The sequence below is a fragment of the Scomber japonicus genome, chromosome 22 (assembly GCF_027409825.1).
Source record: "Scomber japonicus isolate fScoJap1 chromosome 22, fScoJap1.pri, whole genome shotgun sequence".
Lineage (NCBI taxonomy): Eukaryota > Metazoa > Chordata > Actinopteri > Scombriformes > Scombridae > Scomber > Scomber japonicus.
The window spans coordinates 19,515,934-19,532,546 of record NC_070599.1 but is presented as its reverse complement, the minus strand read 5'-3'; positions in this window follow the sequence as shown (position 1 = coordinate 19,532,546).

Here is a 16,613-nt window from a genome sequence, read left to right as displayed (position 1 = left end):
CCTCTGGCATGGCCGCATCAGTCGAGGGAACTGCGACATGTTCCTCAGCCTTGCAGACTTTATCACTGATGCAGGCACGTCACACGATTTCACCTCTTTATTTCAGTCAGCGTCTGAGCACCTGTCTGCAATGAGACAACAATTTGCAACGTATTTCAAAGAGGATTAACGCTCTTTCGCGTGGGTTCGAGATCCATTTGTGTGCACAGCAAACGAGCTGTCAATTGACATGCAGGAACAGCTTATTGAGCTGAAGAGTGACAGTAGGCTGAAGGAACGTTTCACCTCCTGCCCTCTTTCGTCATTCTGGGCAGCATTGATGCAGGAATACCCTCAACTCTGTGACGTCGCATTGAAGATTCTCCTCCCTTTCGCGTCGACATATTTGTGTGAGGCAGGCTTCTCGAAAATGACTGCACTCAAAACGAAATACCGGAATCGTGCACAAATTGAGGATGATTTGAGGCTATGTTTATCAGACATTACACCAAGAATTGAGGATCTTTGCAAGGCAAAGCAGGCTCAGGCAAAGTCCTTCTAAGGCAAGTCATCTCACTCGGCGGCAAAATTGGCCACGCCTCCGGGCAGCTATTTGGCCATAGGAAGACCAACCGGCTATCTAAATGAATAGGGAGAGAGCTGTATCTCCATTTTCCGAGGTCTAAGGGACATAAAAAACATATGTTTTGAAATCACGATGAAAATCAAACTATAATCGCTGAAAGGGTCTGATGGTTTGGTATCAAATTAACGTTTTAAAAGCCTTTTTCCTTACAGGCATCTTGGACTGCGCATGCGCAATACTTCACGACAGTCTTCATTTACGGCAGGCACTGACAGCAAGACGTCATCTTACGCTCACAGCAGAGACAGGAGTTTGCTCACAGTCAACTTTCCCAGATCATGCCACAATTTTGGATAAAGCATTACAAAATATATGTACACAAATTAGTATAAACTGCTGATCATGTGTTTTAAAATGTCGCTGTTGAAAATGACTTCCAAGTGTCGCAAAAACGTGACCGCGTAGGACCAGCAAAATGATTGGAGCAACGGCACCAGAAGAGGCGGGACATGTGCAAACACCGGCCATCTTGGCGTTACGTAGTTTCCCTATGCATTTCAATGGGAGTGATATGTCTCCTCTTATTATAATGTCTCTGGCTCAGGTCTCACATTAACATCGCCTACCTCCCGGTTATAACAATAGCCTAGTAATGATAATAGGCCTATGATGATAATAATAATAATAATAATAATAATAATAGTAATACTACTACTACTACTACTACTACTAATAATAATAATAATGATGATAATAATAACAGCAAAGCATGTAACTATAATTATATAGCTAGCCTAGTAATGATAATAGGGATATCACTACTCATAATAATAATAATAATAATAATAATAATAATGCCTGCAAGCTCACATTAGAAGTCTGGTGCTACTGCCAGTTATAACAATAGCCTAGTAATGATGATAGGCCTACCTGATGATTATAATAATTATAATAATAATAATAATAGTGTGGGCCTAAAAATAACAAATCTATTATTTTATATATCTATCTATCTATCTATCTATCTATCTATGCAAGGTGGTGTAGTGGGGTTGGGGCCGCGAGGGAGGGTGACACCGGGAGGAGGGGGGGCCCCAACTGCAATGAACCAGCTTTGGGGGGGCCCAGCTTGCAAAAGGTTGAGAACCCCTGTCATAGAACATCCGTGACGTCACGCATTGGTTTGTGGACTGCTGCTCGGAAGCCAATAGTATTGAATCTAGGCAGCGCCATCTTGAAAATTTCGGGTGCATGCCGGGAAAAAAAGAACACGGATTCTACTTATATGGGTATGAGGCGGAGTCATGGACTGGCTGGATCTCAAGGACATTGGTCAATCAACCTGTCAATCACGCCGTAGCCACGCCCTAATGCATACCCTGCTTTATCGTCAAATATAAAATCAGGGAGGCCAAAATTTCACAAATGAACATCATACTGCATTGAAGAAGGCTTTAAACTAGCGATTGAAACCATAAACACATTTTGAAAACGTTTACTGAGGTTAGAAATCAAGTGAGAAATTGGTGAATTCTCCATTGACTTGTATAGAGACAGAAGTCTTTTTGAACACAAAACGGTCGCCCCCCTGGTGGCCTTTTGATAGAATGCAGCTCTAAGTTACTTCCGCATTGGCTTATTTTCAGAGGACAGGAACTCCCCGCCTGCTGGAAATGCGCTACTGCACCACCTGGTGTTGAAATGCCTGTCATTACAAGTCAAAATGAAATAAATGCAATCATTCACATCAAACCTTAATTCTGTACCAATCTTCGGCGGGCCAGATTAAAAAGACCAACGGGCCGGATGTGGCCCGCGGGCCGTAGTTTGCCCACCCCTGATCTAGCTCCAGATCAGTCTGTTCCATCAAAAAGGGACTCCCAGTCATCCAAGGTAATTGATTTTTAAAGAATAAATAAATCCAGTGCATACATTGGATCTGCTGCCTCTCAGATGTACATGTATGAGTATGGAAGATCTAATTTTTGTTTTAATGTCTTAAGTCTCTAGGGGTAAGCAAATTATATTTAAATCCTAAATACTCACAATGTCTCCTTGTTTGAACAGGTGGAGATCCATCCTGGGACTGCAGTCATGGTTGAGAAACTGGCATGGGCCTATGCAGTAAATTCAAATTCAGCAACAGTATTTCTGAGGCATCTGCTCACAGCAGTCTTCCCAATGGAGATACTGCTGGTGAGCAATCTTCGTGGGGGGAAACGAGGCGATGTTCGTCTACCGCTGGACAAAACTAAACTGGATGCCATCTACAATAAGTTTTCAACCTGTTATGGTATGTGTTTTGGCAATAGACCATGCTTTTTACTGATTTCATACACCATACCTGCATTTAGAGTGTCAGACTTTAATGTCAGTTGTGTTAAATTCTATGAAACACATAGAGAACGTACAATTTCTACCCAACATTTCAAGTGTTAATGAAACAATGCATTGCCAAATGGAAGAAGGTAATTTATAGAATACTGTCTGATCTGCCCTTGCTTGAATAATGTTTTATATACACAGGTGTAATTAGTGCTGTCAAGAGATTTAAAAAATTGAGAGATTAATTTTAATCTGTAATGAATTGATCTAATTAATCTCTTTTTTTTAATCTCAGCTAAAAATTGCTGAGAAAAGCTCTCAGCTTGAGGTATTTTCATTTAAATTCATTACCTTATTGTTGCAGATCAAAAGATTGACTTTATAAAATTATTGTTTTTAACAGATAAACAGATGCTGTCCTAGCTATTTACACTCCGCTGTAGCCTATTTGAGACTAGTCCCAAGTGCTGTCTGCAACCTTTAGTTTCGATCACCAGGGGTGACAATGTTGCTTTTGTGTTCTTTTGTCAGTCTCCTAATTATTAGAAAATAAAAATAAAATAAAACACTCAACACTTTTTTGAGCAATACAAATGCTGAACACTGAACTTCTTGAATCTACATGAAAACGCAGTTTCACCCCAAACAACTTTTCTTATTCGTTTGGAAAAAATCTCCGTAAACACGTCATCGCTTCCAGAAATATCTGCGTACACGGATCCACTGAAAACGCTGTAGTAGGCTACACACGCAGGGCCTGTATGTGGACATTAATATAACGCAATGATGCTTTTTTATTGGTTACTTTCATATTAATAATTGCACTGTTATTCTTTTCCATTTTCCCCTATTGTGTTCATAAATAGGTGCAACGCATGGATCATCTTGCCTGCAGTTGTTTTGACAATAACAATACACCCTTAAACATTTATTTGTCAGAACATAGTCAGGAATACAATCTTAATACAAAAATGAAAGATAAAAGATTCAGTTGGTAATACCATCCTGTTGTCAAGCTGGGTCAATTTTGATCCTGGAGGACAACAGGCATAAAAAAAAGATCTATAATTTCATTTAAATGAGGCCTATTGGTCATAATTTCTAAAGATATGTGTAAAATATGTGGTAATAAATTGGAATGAAGTTGGATAAGAAAAAGATATGACACAGAATCAAACCAGATGGGTCCATTTTGACCCAGTAGGACAAAAGTTGTACAGTTGGCAGGAAGAAAACGGGGCTTAAAATGATGTTATGATGTAATATTTATTGTGCATAAATTGGTTTTGAACATCAGCTTATTCAGCTAAGATGTTGCTTAGCTGAACAAGCTGTTGCTCTTGTGCACAGTATTATAAAGTAGCATTATAAAATGCTACAAAGGGCAGATGGATTAGCAGCTCTTTGTTCAACTGTGTTTTCTGAGTTGTCATTCATACAAGTTACCTTGTCTACAGGCTCTAAACTCCTTTCTTTGACTGGATTTGTCTCCTCCCTTAAAATCATTTCCTCCAGTTCATCAAAGTCCATCAAATGTATTGGACGTGGATCCTCGTCGAGGTCCCATGAATTAACCTTTTCTACAGGCTCAAAAATCACTTCTTTTCCTGAGTTGACTTTGACTGAAGTTACCTCTAAACTCCTTTCTTTGACTTTATTTTCCTCCTCCCTTAAAATCATTTCCTCCAGCTCATCAAAGTCCATTAAATGTATCGGACGTGGATCCTCGTCGAGGTCCCATGAATTAACCTTTTCTACAGGCTCAAAAATCACTTCTTTTCCTGAGTTGACTTTGACTGAAGTTACCTCTAAACTCCTTTCTTTGACTTTATTTTCCTCCTCCCTTAAAATCATTTCCTCCAGTTCATCAAAGTCCATCAAATGTATTGGACGTGGATCCTCGTCGAGGTCCCATGAATTAACCTTTTCTACAGGCTCAAAAATCACTTCTTTTCCTGAGTTGACTTTGACTGAAGTTACCTCTAAACTCCTTTCTTTAACTTTATTTTCCTCCTCCCTTAAAATCATTTCTTCCAGTTCATCAAAGTCCATTAAATGTATCGGACGTGGAGCCTCATGCTGATCTCTATATGGTTGTACTTCGATTTTCAAAGTCTTTTGAGTTATGTCATATGCCCACTTTGTAGGTCTGTGCTGACGCACATAAGGTTTTACTTCGATTTTTATAGTCCGTGGGTGATTTACTACCACTGGAGTTAGCACATGTGCAGATTCCATAACTGTTTCCTCCACTTTGTTTTCGTTGTTATCAATTCAAACAATATCAATCAGTATCAAACAGAATCTTAAGGTCTATATACATTCTGGAATGTCTTTATGATGTCATCTTCAAAGACATTGTGAATTTGACGATGACATCAGAGTTGCATTTGTGACATCACCAGTGTGTGTGTGTGTGTGGTGCGCCACCATCACCCACTATGACCTAGAAAATAAACATTTAGAATTATCACCTTTCTGATAATATCAATAAAAACTGAAAACGTACTGTAAACTAAAGAGACTGTTCTGCTGTCAATAATATTTCACATATTTTATTAAACAAAATAATTATCACTCTCTGATACTGTGAAGTAATTGCGTTTCTTTACGGGTGTCATGCAAGGAGTGTCAGAAGAAAGACTATTAGCAGACCAGCTCCAATGTGTAGAAGATAAAACCCAATAATGCTGGCAACATGGAGTATACACTTCCTCCAAGATAGATTTTTGATAGCTCATCAAAGACCTTGGTGATATGTGTTTGCAATGCCGCAATGTAAGGCTTTATCCACTGACGAACAATCCAGTATTACAAGTGTCCTCAGCGTTTACTTCCCTGAGTACTTTTTGAGGTCGCTGGTCACACCCTTGCATATTTTATCACTGTATTTGATGTCAGGGATGTTCTCGCCGGTGTGGAAAGGCACTGTCCCGGTCGTATCATCAGTACTGTAAGCTGCTGTTACTGGTGATACTGTCTGGGATGCACTCTCCTTCAGCCACATCTCTCAAAAGCATGAGGCCAACAAAATTATAAGACCAAATATGGGTATGTGCATTTCAGAAAGTTTTGGCAGATAAGGCTGCTTTGCATAAATCAAAGTATTTCCAAGCCTAAAAAAATAGTGTCCCAGATTACAAAATCTACAAATTCTGAGACCATTTGACACAAGGAACATTAATATATGTAACATCTCAGGGATTTAATAATGATATTACGTGTTGATATAATGTATTGGATTCATATGTAAATATGTTGAACAAGTCAGAATTGCAAAGTATCCCACATTACCCTGATCCACCCTAGATGCTCTCGGGAGTAATCGATGGCCGGCTGCAGACTACCACTTGGCTCTGCTCCTCTGTGCATGGAGGAGTTTCTCCAACAGTGGGCATATTCCACACTTGACTGGCCACAATTAAAAACACTTAAAAGCAGGACTAAAAACCTAAAACACATAACAGACTAAACCCCGCCCCACTTAAACACACAAATACACACTACACAGAGCTGCATGCAACAAGCTGCTGCTCCACTGTCACCATAACAACATATAAATGAAAATTAAAAATCTGAACATCACTACTTAAGTATGATTACAGTATGGTAAATGTTGTAACCCTTTGTAGTTCACACCAAGAAAGTTCTACCTCTTTGTGGCCATGACAACATAAAACCTTAAATTTTATGTTGTTTTTTGTGTGTTTTTGGATGGTTCACATGTGCAGGATTTAATTGTATTGCACAGTATGGCTATTGAAAACATTAGTAGTAGTTGAAATAGATACATTATTTATACCAAATAGAGTAACTAGTAATCTGTATCTTTTACATTTCCAAAGTAACCTTCCCAACTGTGGTTATATTACACATTTTTTCTCAGTAACTGCAATATACATTTAAAAAACAACACATTTTCTGAATAGACTTTAACCACGTAATTAAAGCGGGAGATCTGAGATCTTAAAGAAGAAAATGCTAATTTGAAGGACTTGATTGTCGAAGGTATCACTTCTTTTCACTTATTTAACAATTACACAACCAAAACAATGCACTGTAGCCATACTATATTGTACTAAAGAATGATGTACCGTTTTTGTTTGTCATCTTCTGTGTATAGATGTGCCTGATCTCCTAAAGACCATGAAGCGTGTAATTGATTTGGCTGAAACTCCTAAGAGATCCAGTTTGGAGCTGAGCACACCACCATTGCCCCCCCAAAGTTCTCAGGAGTCCAGGCTCAGTTCATCATCTGCAGATTCACTGCTGTCCGTCCCCAGATCTTCACCATCTAGCTCCAGATCAGTCTGTTCCATCAAAAAGGGACTCCCAGTCATCCAAGGTAATTGATTTTTAAAGAATAAATAAATCCAGTGCATACATTGGATCTGCTGCCTCTCAGATGTACATGTATGAGTATGGAAGATCTAAATTTTGTTTTAATGTCTTAAGTCTCTAGGGGTAAGCAAATTATATTTAAATCCTAAATACTCACAATGTCTCCTTGTTTGAACAGGTGGAGATCCATCCTGGGACTGCAGTCATGGTTGAGAAACTGGCATGGGCCTATGCAGTAAATTCAAATTCAGCAACAGTATTTCTGAGGCATCTGCTCACAGCAAGTCTTCCCAATGGAGATACTGCTGGTAACTGGCAATCTTCGTGGGGGGAAACGAGGCGATGTTCGTCTACCTCTGGACAAAACTAAACTGGATGCCATCTACAGTAAGTTTTCAACCTGTTATGGTATGTGTTTTGGCAATAGACCATGCTTTTTACTGATTTCATACAGCATACCTGCATTTAGAGTGTCAGACTTTAATGTCAGTTGTGTTAAATTCTATGAAACACATAGAGAACGTACAATTTCTACCCAACATTTCAAGGGTTAATGAAACAATGCATTGCCAAATGGAAGAAGGTAATTTATAGAATGCTGTCTGATCTGCCCTTGCTTGTATAATGTCTTATATACACAGGTGTAATTAGTGCAGTCAAGAGATTTAAAAAATTGAGAGATTAATTTTGATCTGTAATGAATTGATCTAATTAATCTCTTTTTTTAATCTCAGCTAAAAATTGCTGAGAAAAGCTCTCAGCTTGAGGTATTTTCATTTAAATTCATTACCTTATTGTTGCAGATCAAAAGATTGACTTTATAAAATTATTGTTTTTAACAGATAAACAGATGCTGTCCTAGCTATTTACACTCCGCTGTAGCCTATTTGAGACTAGTCCCAAGTGCTGTCTGCAACCTTTAGTTTCGATCACCAGGGGTGACAATGTTGCTTTTGTGTTCTTTTGTTAGTCTCCTAATTATTAGAAAATAAAAATAAAATAAAACACTCAACACTTTTTTGAGCAATACAAATGCTGAACACTGAACTTCTTGAATCTACATGAAAACGCAGTTTCACCCCAAACAACTTTTCTTATTCGTTTGGAAAAAATCTCCGTAAACACGTCGTTTCCAGAAATATCTGCGTACACGGATCCACTGAAAACGCTGTAGTAGGCTACACACGCAGGGCCTGTATGTGGACATTAATATAACGCAATGATGCTTTTTTATTGGTTACTTTCATATTAATAATTGCACTGTTATTCTTTTCCATTTTCCCCTATTGTGTTCATAAATAGGTGCAACGCATGGATCATCTTGCCTGCAGTTGTTTTGACAACAACAATACACCCTTAAACATTTATTTGTCAGAACATAGTCAGGAATACAATCTGAATACAAAAATGAAAGATAAAAGATTCAGTTGGTAATACCATCCTGTTGTCAAGCTGGGTCAATTTTGATCCAGGAGGACAACAGGCATAAAAAAAGATCTATAATTTCATTTAAATGAGGCCTATTGGTCATAATTTCTAAAGATATGTTTAAAATATGTTGTAATAAATTGGAATGAAGTTGGATAAAAAAAAGATATGACACAGAATCAAACCAGATGGGTCCATTTTGACCCAGTAGGACAAAAGTTGTACAGTTGGCAGGAAGAAAACGGGGCTTAAAATGATGTTATGATGTAATATTTATTGTGCATAAATTGGTTTTGAACATCATCTTATTCAGCTAAGATGTTGCTTAGCTGAACAAGCTGTTGCTCTTGTGCACAGTATTATAAAGTAGCATTATAAAATGCTACAAAGGGCAGATGGATTGATTAGCAGCTCTTTGTTCAACTGTGTTTTCTGAGTTGTCATTCATACAAGTTACCTTGTCTACAGGCTCTAAACTCCTTTCTTTTGTCTCCTCCCTTAAAATCATTTCCTCCAGTTCATCAAAGTCCATTAAATGAATCGGACGTGGATCTTCGTCGAGGTCCCATGAATTTACCTCGTCTCCAGGCTCAAAAATCACTTCTTTTCCTGAGTTGACTTTGACTGAAGTTACCTCTAAACTCCTTTCTTTGACTTTATTTTCCTCCTCCCTTAAAATCATTTCCTCCAGTTCATCAAAGTCCATCAAATGAATCGGACGTGGATCTTCGTCGAGGTCCCATGAATTTACCTCGTCTCCAGGCTCAAAAATCACTTCTTTTCCTGAGTTGACTTTGACTGAAGTTACCTCTAAACTCCTTTCTTTAACTTTATTTTCCTCCTCCCTTAAAATCATTTCCTCCAGTTCATCAAAGTCCATCAAATGTATTGGACGTGGATCCTCGTCGAGGTCCCATGAATTTACCTTTTCTACAGGCTCAAAAATCACTTCTTTTCCTGAGTTGACTTTGACTGAAGTTACCTCTAAACTCCTTTCTTTCCCTTTATTTTCCTCCTCCCTTAAAATCATTTCTTCCAGTTCATCAAAGTCCATTAAATGTATCGGACGTGGAGCCTCATGCTGATCTCTATATGGTTGTACTTCGATTTTCAAAGTCTTTTGAGTTATGTCATATGCCCACTTTGTAGGTCTGTGCTGACGCACATAAGGTTTTACTTCGATTTTTATAGTCCGTGGGTGATTTACTACCACTGGAGTTAGCACATGTGCAGATTCCATAACTGTTTCCTCCACTTTGTTTTCGTTCTTATCAATTCAAACAATATCAATCAGTATCAAACAGAATCTTAAGGTCTATATACATTCTGGAATGTCTTTATGATGTCATCTTCAAAGACATTGTGAATTTGACGATGACATCAGAGTTGCATTTGTGACATCACCAGTGTGTGTGTGTGTGTGTGTGGTGCGCCACCATCACCCACTATGACCTAGATAATAAACATTTAGAATTATCACCTTTCTGATAATATCAATAAAAACTGAAAACGTACTGTAAACTAAAGAGACTGTTCTGCTGTCAATAATATTTCACATATTTTATTAAACAAAATAATTATCACTCTCTGATACTGTGAAGTAATTGCGTTTCTTTACGGGTGTCATGCAAGGAGTGTCAGAAGAAAGACTATTAGCAGACCAGCTCCAATGTGTAGAAGATAAAACCCAATAATGCTGGCAACATGGAGTATACACTTCCTCCAAGATAGATTTTTGATAGCTCATCAAAGACCTTGGTGATATGTGTTTGCAATGCCGCAATGCCGCAATGCCAGGCTTTATCCACTGACGAACAATCCAGTATTACAAGTGTCCTCAGCGTTCACTTCCCTGAGTACTTTTTGAGGTCGCTGGTCACACCCTTGCATATTTTATCACTGTATTTGATGTCTGGGATGTTCTCGCCGGTGTGGAAAGGCACTGTCCCGGTCGTATCATCAGTACTGTAAGCTGCTGATACTGGTGATACTGTCTGGGATGCACTCTTCTTCAGCCACATCTCTCAAAAGCATGAGGCCAACAAAATTATAAGACCAAATATGGGTATGTGCATTTCAGAAAGTTTTGGCAGATAAGGGTGCTTTGCATAAATCAAAGTATTTCCAAGCCTAAAAAAATAGTGTCCCAGATTACAAAATCTACAAATTCTGAGACCATTTGACACAAGGAACATTAATATATGTAACATCTCAGGGATTTAATAATGATATTACGTGTTGATATAATGTATTGGATTCACATGTAAATATGTTGAACAAGTCAGAATTGCAAAGTATCCCACATTACCCTGATCCACCCTAGATGCTCTCGGGAGTAATCGATGGCCGGCTGCAGACTACCACTTGGCTCTGCTCCTCTGTGCATGGAGGAGTTTCTCCAACAGTGGGCATATTCCACACTTGACTGGCCACAATTAAAAACACTTAAAAGCAGGACTAAAAACCTAAAACACATAACAGACTAAACCCCGCCCCACTTAAACACACAAATACACACTACACAGAGCTGCATGCAACAAGCTGCTGCTCCACTGTCACCATAACAACATATAAATGAAAATTAAAAATCTGAACATCACTACTTAAGTATGATTACAGTATGGTAAATGTTGTAACCCTTTGTAGTTCACACCAAGAAAGTTCTACCTCTTTGTGGCCATGACAACATAAAACCTTAAATTTTATGTTGTTTTTTGTGTGTTTTTGGATGGTTCACATGTGCAGGATTTAATTGTATTGCACAGTATGGCTATTGAAAACATTAGTAGTAGTTGAAATAGATACATTATTTATACCAAATAGAGTAACTAGTAATCTGTATCTTTTACATTTCCAAAGTAACCTTCCCAACTGTGGTTATATTACACATTTTTTCTCAGTAACTGCAATATACATTTAAAAAACAACACATTTTCTGAATAGACTTTAACCACGTAATTAAAGCGGGAGATCTGAGATCTTAAAGAAGAAAATGCTAATTTGAAGGACTTGATTGTCGAAGGTATCACTTCTTTTCACTTATTTAACAATTACACAACCAAAACAATGCACTGTAGCCATACTATATTGTACTAAAGAATGATGTACCGTTTTTGTTTGTCATCTTCTGTGTATAGATGTGCCTGATCTCCTAAAGACCATGAAGCGTGTAATTGATTTGGCTGAAACTCCTAAGAGATCCAGTTTGGAGCTGAGCACACCACCATTGCCCCCCCCCAAAGTTCTCAGGAGTCCAGGCTCAGTTCATCATCTGCAGATTCACTGCTGTCCATCCCCAGATCTTCACCATCTCTAGCTCCAGATCAGTCTGTTCCATCAAAAAGGGACTCCCAGTCATCCAAGGTAATTGATTTTTAAAGAATAAATAAATCCAGTGCATACATTGGATCTGCTGCCTCTCAGATGTACATGTATGAGTATGGAAGATCTAATTTTTGTTTTAATGTCTTAAGTCTCTAGGGGTAAGCAAATTATATTTAAATCCTAAATACTCACAATGTCTCCTTGTTTGAACAGGTGGAGATCCATCCTGGGACTGCAGTCATGGTTGAGAAACTGGCATGGGCCTATGCAGTAAATTCAAATTCAGCAACAGTATTTCTGAGGCATCTGCTCACAGCAAGTCTTCCCAATGGAGATACTGCTGGTAACTGGCAATCTTCGTGGGGGGAAACGAGGCGATGTTCGTCTACCTCTGGACAAAACTAAACTGGATGCCATCTACAGTAAGTTTTCAACCTGTTATGGTATGTGTTTTGGCAATAGACCATGCTTTTTACTGATTTCATACAGCATACCTGCATTTAGAGTGTCAGACTTTAATGTCAGTTGTGTTAAATTCTATGAAACACATAGAGAACGTACAATTTCTACCCAACATTTCAAGTGTTAATGAAACAATGCATTGCCAAATGGAAGAAGGTAAATTATAGAATACTGTCTGATCTGCCCTTGTTTGAATAATGTTTTATATACACAGGTGTAATTAGTGCTGTCAAGAGATTTAAAAAATTGAGAGATTAATTTTGATCTGTAATGAATTGATCTAATTAATCTCTTTTTTAATCTCAGCTAAAAATTGCTGAGAAAAGCTCTCAGCTTGAGGTATTTTCATTTAAATTCATTACCTTATTGTTGCAGATCAAAAGATTGACTTTATAAAATTATTGTTTTTAACAGATAAACAGATGCTGTCCTAGCTATTTACACTCCGCTGTAGCCTATTTGAGACTAGTCCCAAGTGCTGTCTGCAACCTTTAGTTTCGATCACCAGGGGTGACAATGTTGCTTTTGTGTTCTTTTGTCAGTCTCCTAATTATTAGAAAATAAAAATAAAATAAAACACTCAACACTTTTTTGAGCAATACAAATGCTGAACACTGAACTTCTTGAATCTACATGAAAACGCAGTTTCACCCCAAACAACTTTTCTTATTCGTTTGGAAAAAATCTCCGTAAACACGTCATCGCTTCCAGAAATATCTGCGTACACGGATCCACTGAAAACGCTGTAGTAGGCTACACACGCAGGGCCTGTGTGTGGACATTAATATAACGCAATGATGCTTTTTTATTGGTTACTTTCATATTAATAATTGCACTGTTATTCTTTTCCATTTTCCCCTATTGTGTTCATAAATAGGTGCAACGCATGGATCATCTTGCCTGCAGTTGTTTTGACAATAACAATACACCCTTAAACATTTATTTGTCAGAACATAGTCAGGAATACAATCTTAATACAAAAATGAAAGATAAAAGATTCAGTTGGTAATACCATCCTGTTGTCAAGCTGGGTCAATTTTGATCCAGGAGGACAACAGGCATAAAAAAAAGATCTATAATTTCATTTAAATGAGGCCTATTGGTCATAATTTCTAAAGATATGTGTAAAATATGTGGTAATAAATTGGAATGAAGTTGGATAAGAAAAAGATATGACACAGAATCAAACCAGATGGGTCCATTTTGACCCAATAGGACAAAAGTTGTACAGTTGGCAGGAAGAAAACGGGGCTTAAAAAGATGTTATGATGTAATATTTATTGTGCATAAATTGGTTTTGAACATCAGCTTATTCAGCTAAGATGTTGCTTAGCTGAACAAGCTGTTGCTCTTGTGCACAGTATTATAAAGTAGCATTATAAAATGCTACAAAGGGCAGATGGATTAGCAGCTCTTTGTTCAACTGTGTTTTCTGAGTTGTCATTCATACAAGTTACCTTGTCTACAGGCTCTAAACTCCTTTCTTTGACTGGATTTGTCTCCTCCCTTAAAATCATTTCCTCCAGTTCATCAAAGTCCATCAAATGTATTGGACGTGGATCCTCGTCGAGGTCCCATGAATTTACCTCGTCTCCAGGCTCAAAAATCACTTCTTTTCCTGAGTTGACTTTGACTGAAGTTACCTCTAAACTCCTTTCTTTGACTTTATTTTCCTCCTCCCTTAAAATCATTTCCTCCAGCTCATCAAAGTCCATTAAATGTATTGGACGTGGATCCTCGTCGAGGTCCCATGAATTAACCTTTTCTACAGGCTCAAAAATCACTTCTTTTCCTGAGTTGACTTTGACTGAAGTTACCTCTAAACTCCTTTCTTTGACTTTATTTTCCTCCTCCCTTAAAATCATTTCCTCCAGTTCATCAAAGTCCATCAAATGTATTGGACGTGGATCCTCGTCAAGGTCCCATGAATTAACCTTTTCTACAGGCTCAAAAATCACTTCTTTTCCTGAGTTGACTTTGACTGAAGTTACCTCTAAACTCCTTTCTTTGACTTTATTTTCCTCCTCCCTTAAAATCATTTCTTCCAGTTCATCAAAGTCCATTAAATGTATCGGACGTGGAGCCTCATGCTGATCTCTATATGGTTGTACTTCGATTTTCAAAGTCTTTTGAGTTATGTCATATGCCCACTTTGTAGGTCTGTGCTGACGCACATAAGGTTTTACTTCGATTTTTATAGTCCGTGGGTGATTTACTACCACTGGAGTTAGCACATGTGCAGATTCCATAACTGTTTCCTCCACTTTGTTTTCGTTGTTATCAATTCAAACAATATCAATCAGTATCAAACAGAATCTTAAGGTCTATATACATTCTGGAATGTCTTTATGATGTCATCTTCAAAGACATTGTGAATTTGACGATGACATCAGAGTTGCATTTGTGACATCACCAGTGTGTGTGTGTGTGTGGTGCGCCACCATCACCCACTATGACCTAGATAATAAACATTTAGAATTATCACCTTTCTGATAATATCAATAAAAACTGAAAACGTACTGTAAACTAAAGAGACTGTTCTGCTGTCAATAATATTTCACATATTTTATTAAACAAAATAATTATCACTCTCTGATACTGTGAAGTAATTGCGTTTCTTTACGGGTGTCATGCAAGGAGTGTCAGAAGAAAGACTATTAGCAGACCAGCTCCAATGTGTAGAAGATAAAACCCAATAATGCTGGCAACATGGAGTATACACTTCCTCCAAGATAGATTTTTGATAGCTCATCAAAGACCTTGGTGATATGTGTTTGAAATGCCGCAATGTAAGGCTTTATCCACTGACGAACAATCCAGTATTACAAGTGTCCTCAGCGTTTACTTCCCTGAGGTCGCTGGTCACACCCTTGCATATTTTATCACTGTATTTGATGTCAGGGATGTTCTCGCCGGTGTGGAAAGGCACTGTCCCGGTCGTATCATCAGTACTGTAAGCTGCTGATACTGGTGATACTGTCTGGGATGCACTCTTCTTCAGCCACATCTCTCAAAAGCACGAGGCCAACAAAATTATAAGACCAAATATGGGTATGTGCATTTCAGAAAGTTTTGGCAGATAAGGCTGCTTTGCATAAATCAAAGTATTTCCAAGCCTAAAAAAATAGTGTCCCAGATTACAAAATCTACAAATTCTGAGACCATTTGACACAAGGAACATTAATATATGTAACATCTCAGGGATTTAATAATGATATTACGTGTTGATATAATGTATTGGATTCATATGTAAATATGTTGAACAAGTCAGAATTGCAAAGTATCCCACATTACCCTGATCCACCCTAGATGCTCTCGGGAGTAATCGATGGCCGGCTGCAGACTACCACTTGGCTCTGCTCCTCTGTGCATGGAGGAGTTTCTCCAACAGTGGGCATATTCCACACTTGACTGGCCACAATTAAAAACACTTAAAAGCAGGACTAAAAACACATAACAGACTAAACCCCGCCCCACTTAAACACACAAATACACACTACACAGAGCTGCATGCAACAAGCTGCTGCTCCACTGTCGCCATAACAACAATAAATGAAAATTAAAAATCTGAACATCACTACTTAAGTATGATTACAGTATGGTAAATTTTGTAACCCTTTGTAGTTCACACCAAGAAAGTTCTACCTCTTTGTGGCCATGACAACATAAAACCTTAAATTTTATGTTGTTTTTGTGTGTTTTTGGATGGTTCACATGTGCAGGATTTAATTGTATTGCACAGTATGACTATTGATAACATTAGTAGTAGTTGAAATAGATACATTATTTATACCAAATAGAGTAACTAGTAATCTGTATCTTTTACATTTCCAAAGTAACCTTCCCAACTGTGGTTATATTACACGTTTTTTCTCAGTAACTGCAATATACATTTAAAAAACAACACATTTTCTGAATGGACTTTAACCACAGAGGTAGGTAACAGCGCCCTCTGCGGTCCAACCTGACTGTGTTGGCACAGAATTACCCAATACTAGGTTTCTGCAGTTGCAGGATTTGCACCCAAATATTACTTTGTCTAACTACTTCTAGTCTTTCAATTCAACTCGTTTGTAAAGATGTGCATGTTCGTGTAATATTGCCAAGAAGCATTGCTACAACAAAGAAATAATCTACCAAACACGAATGTCCTTACTTGTTTGTGTTT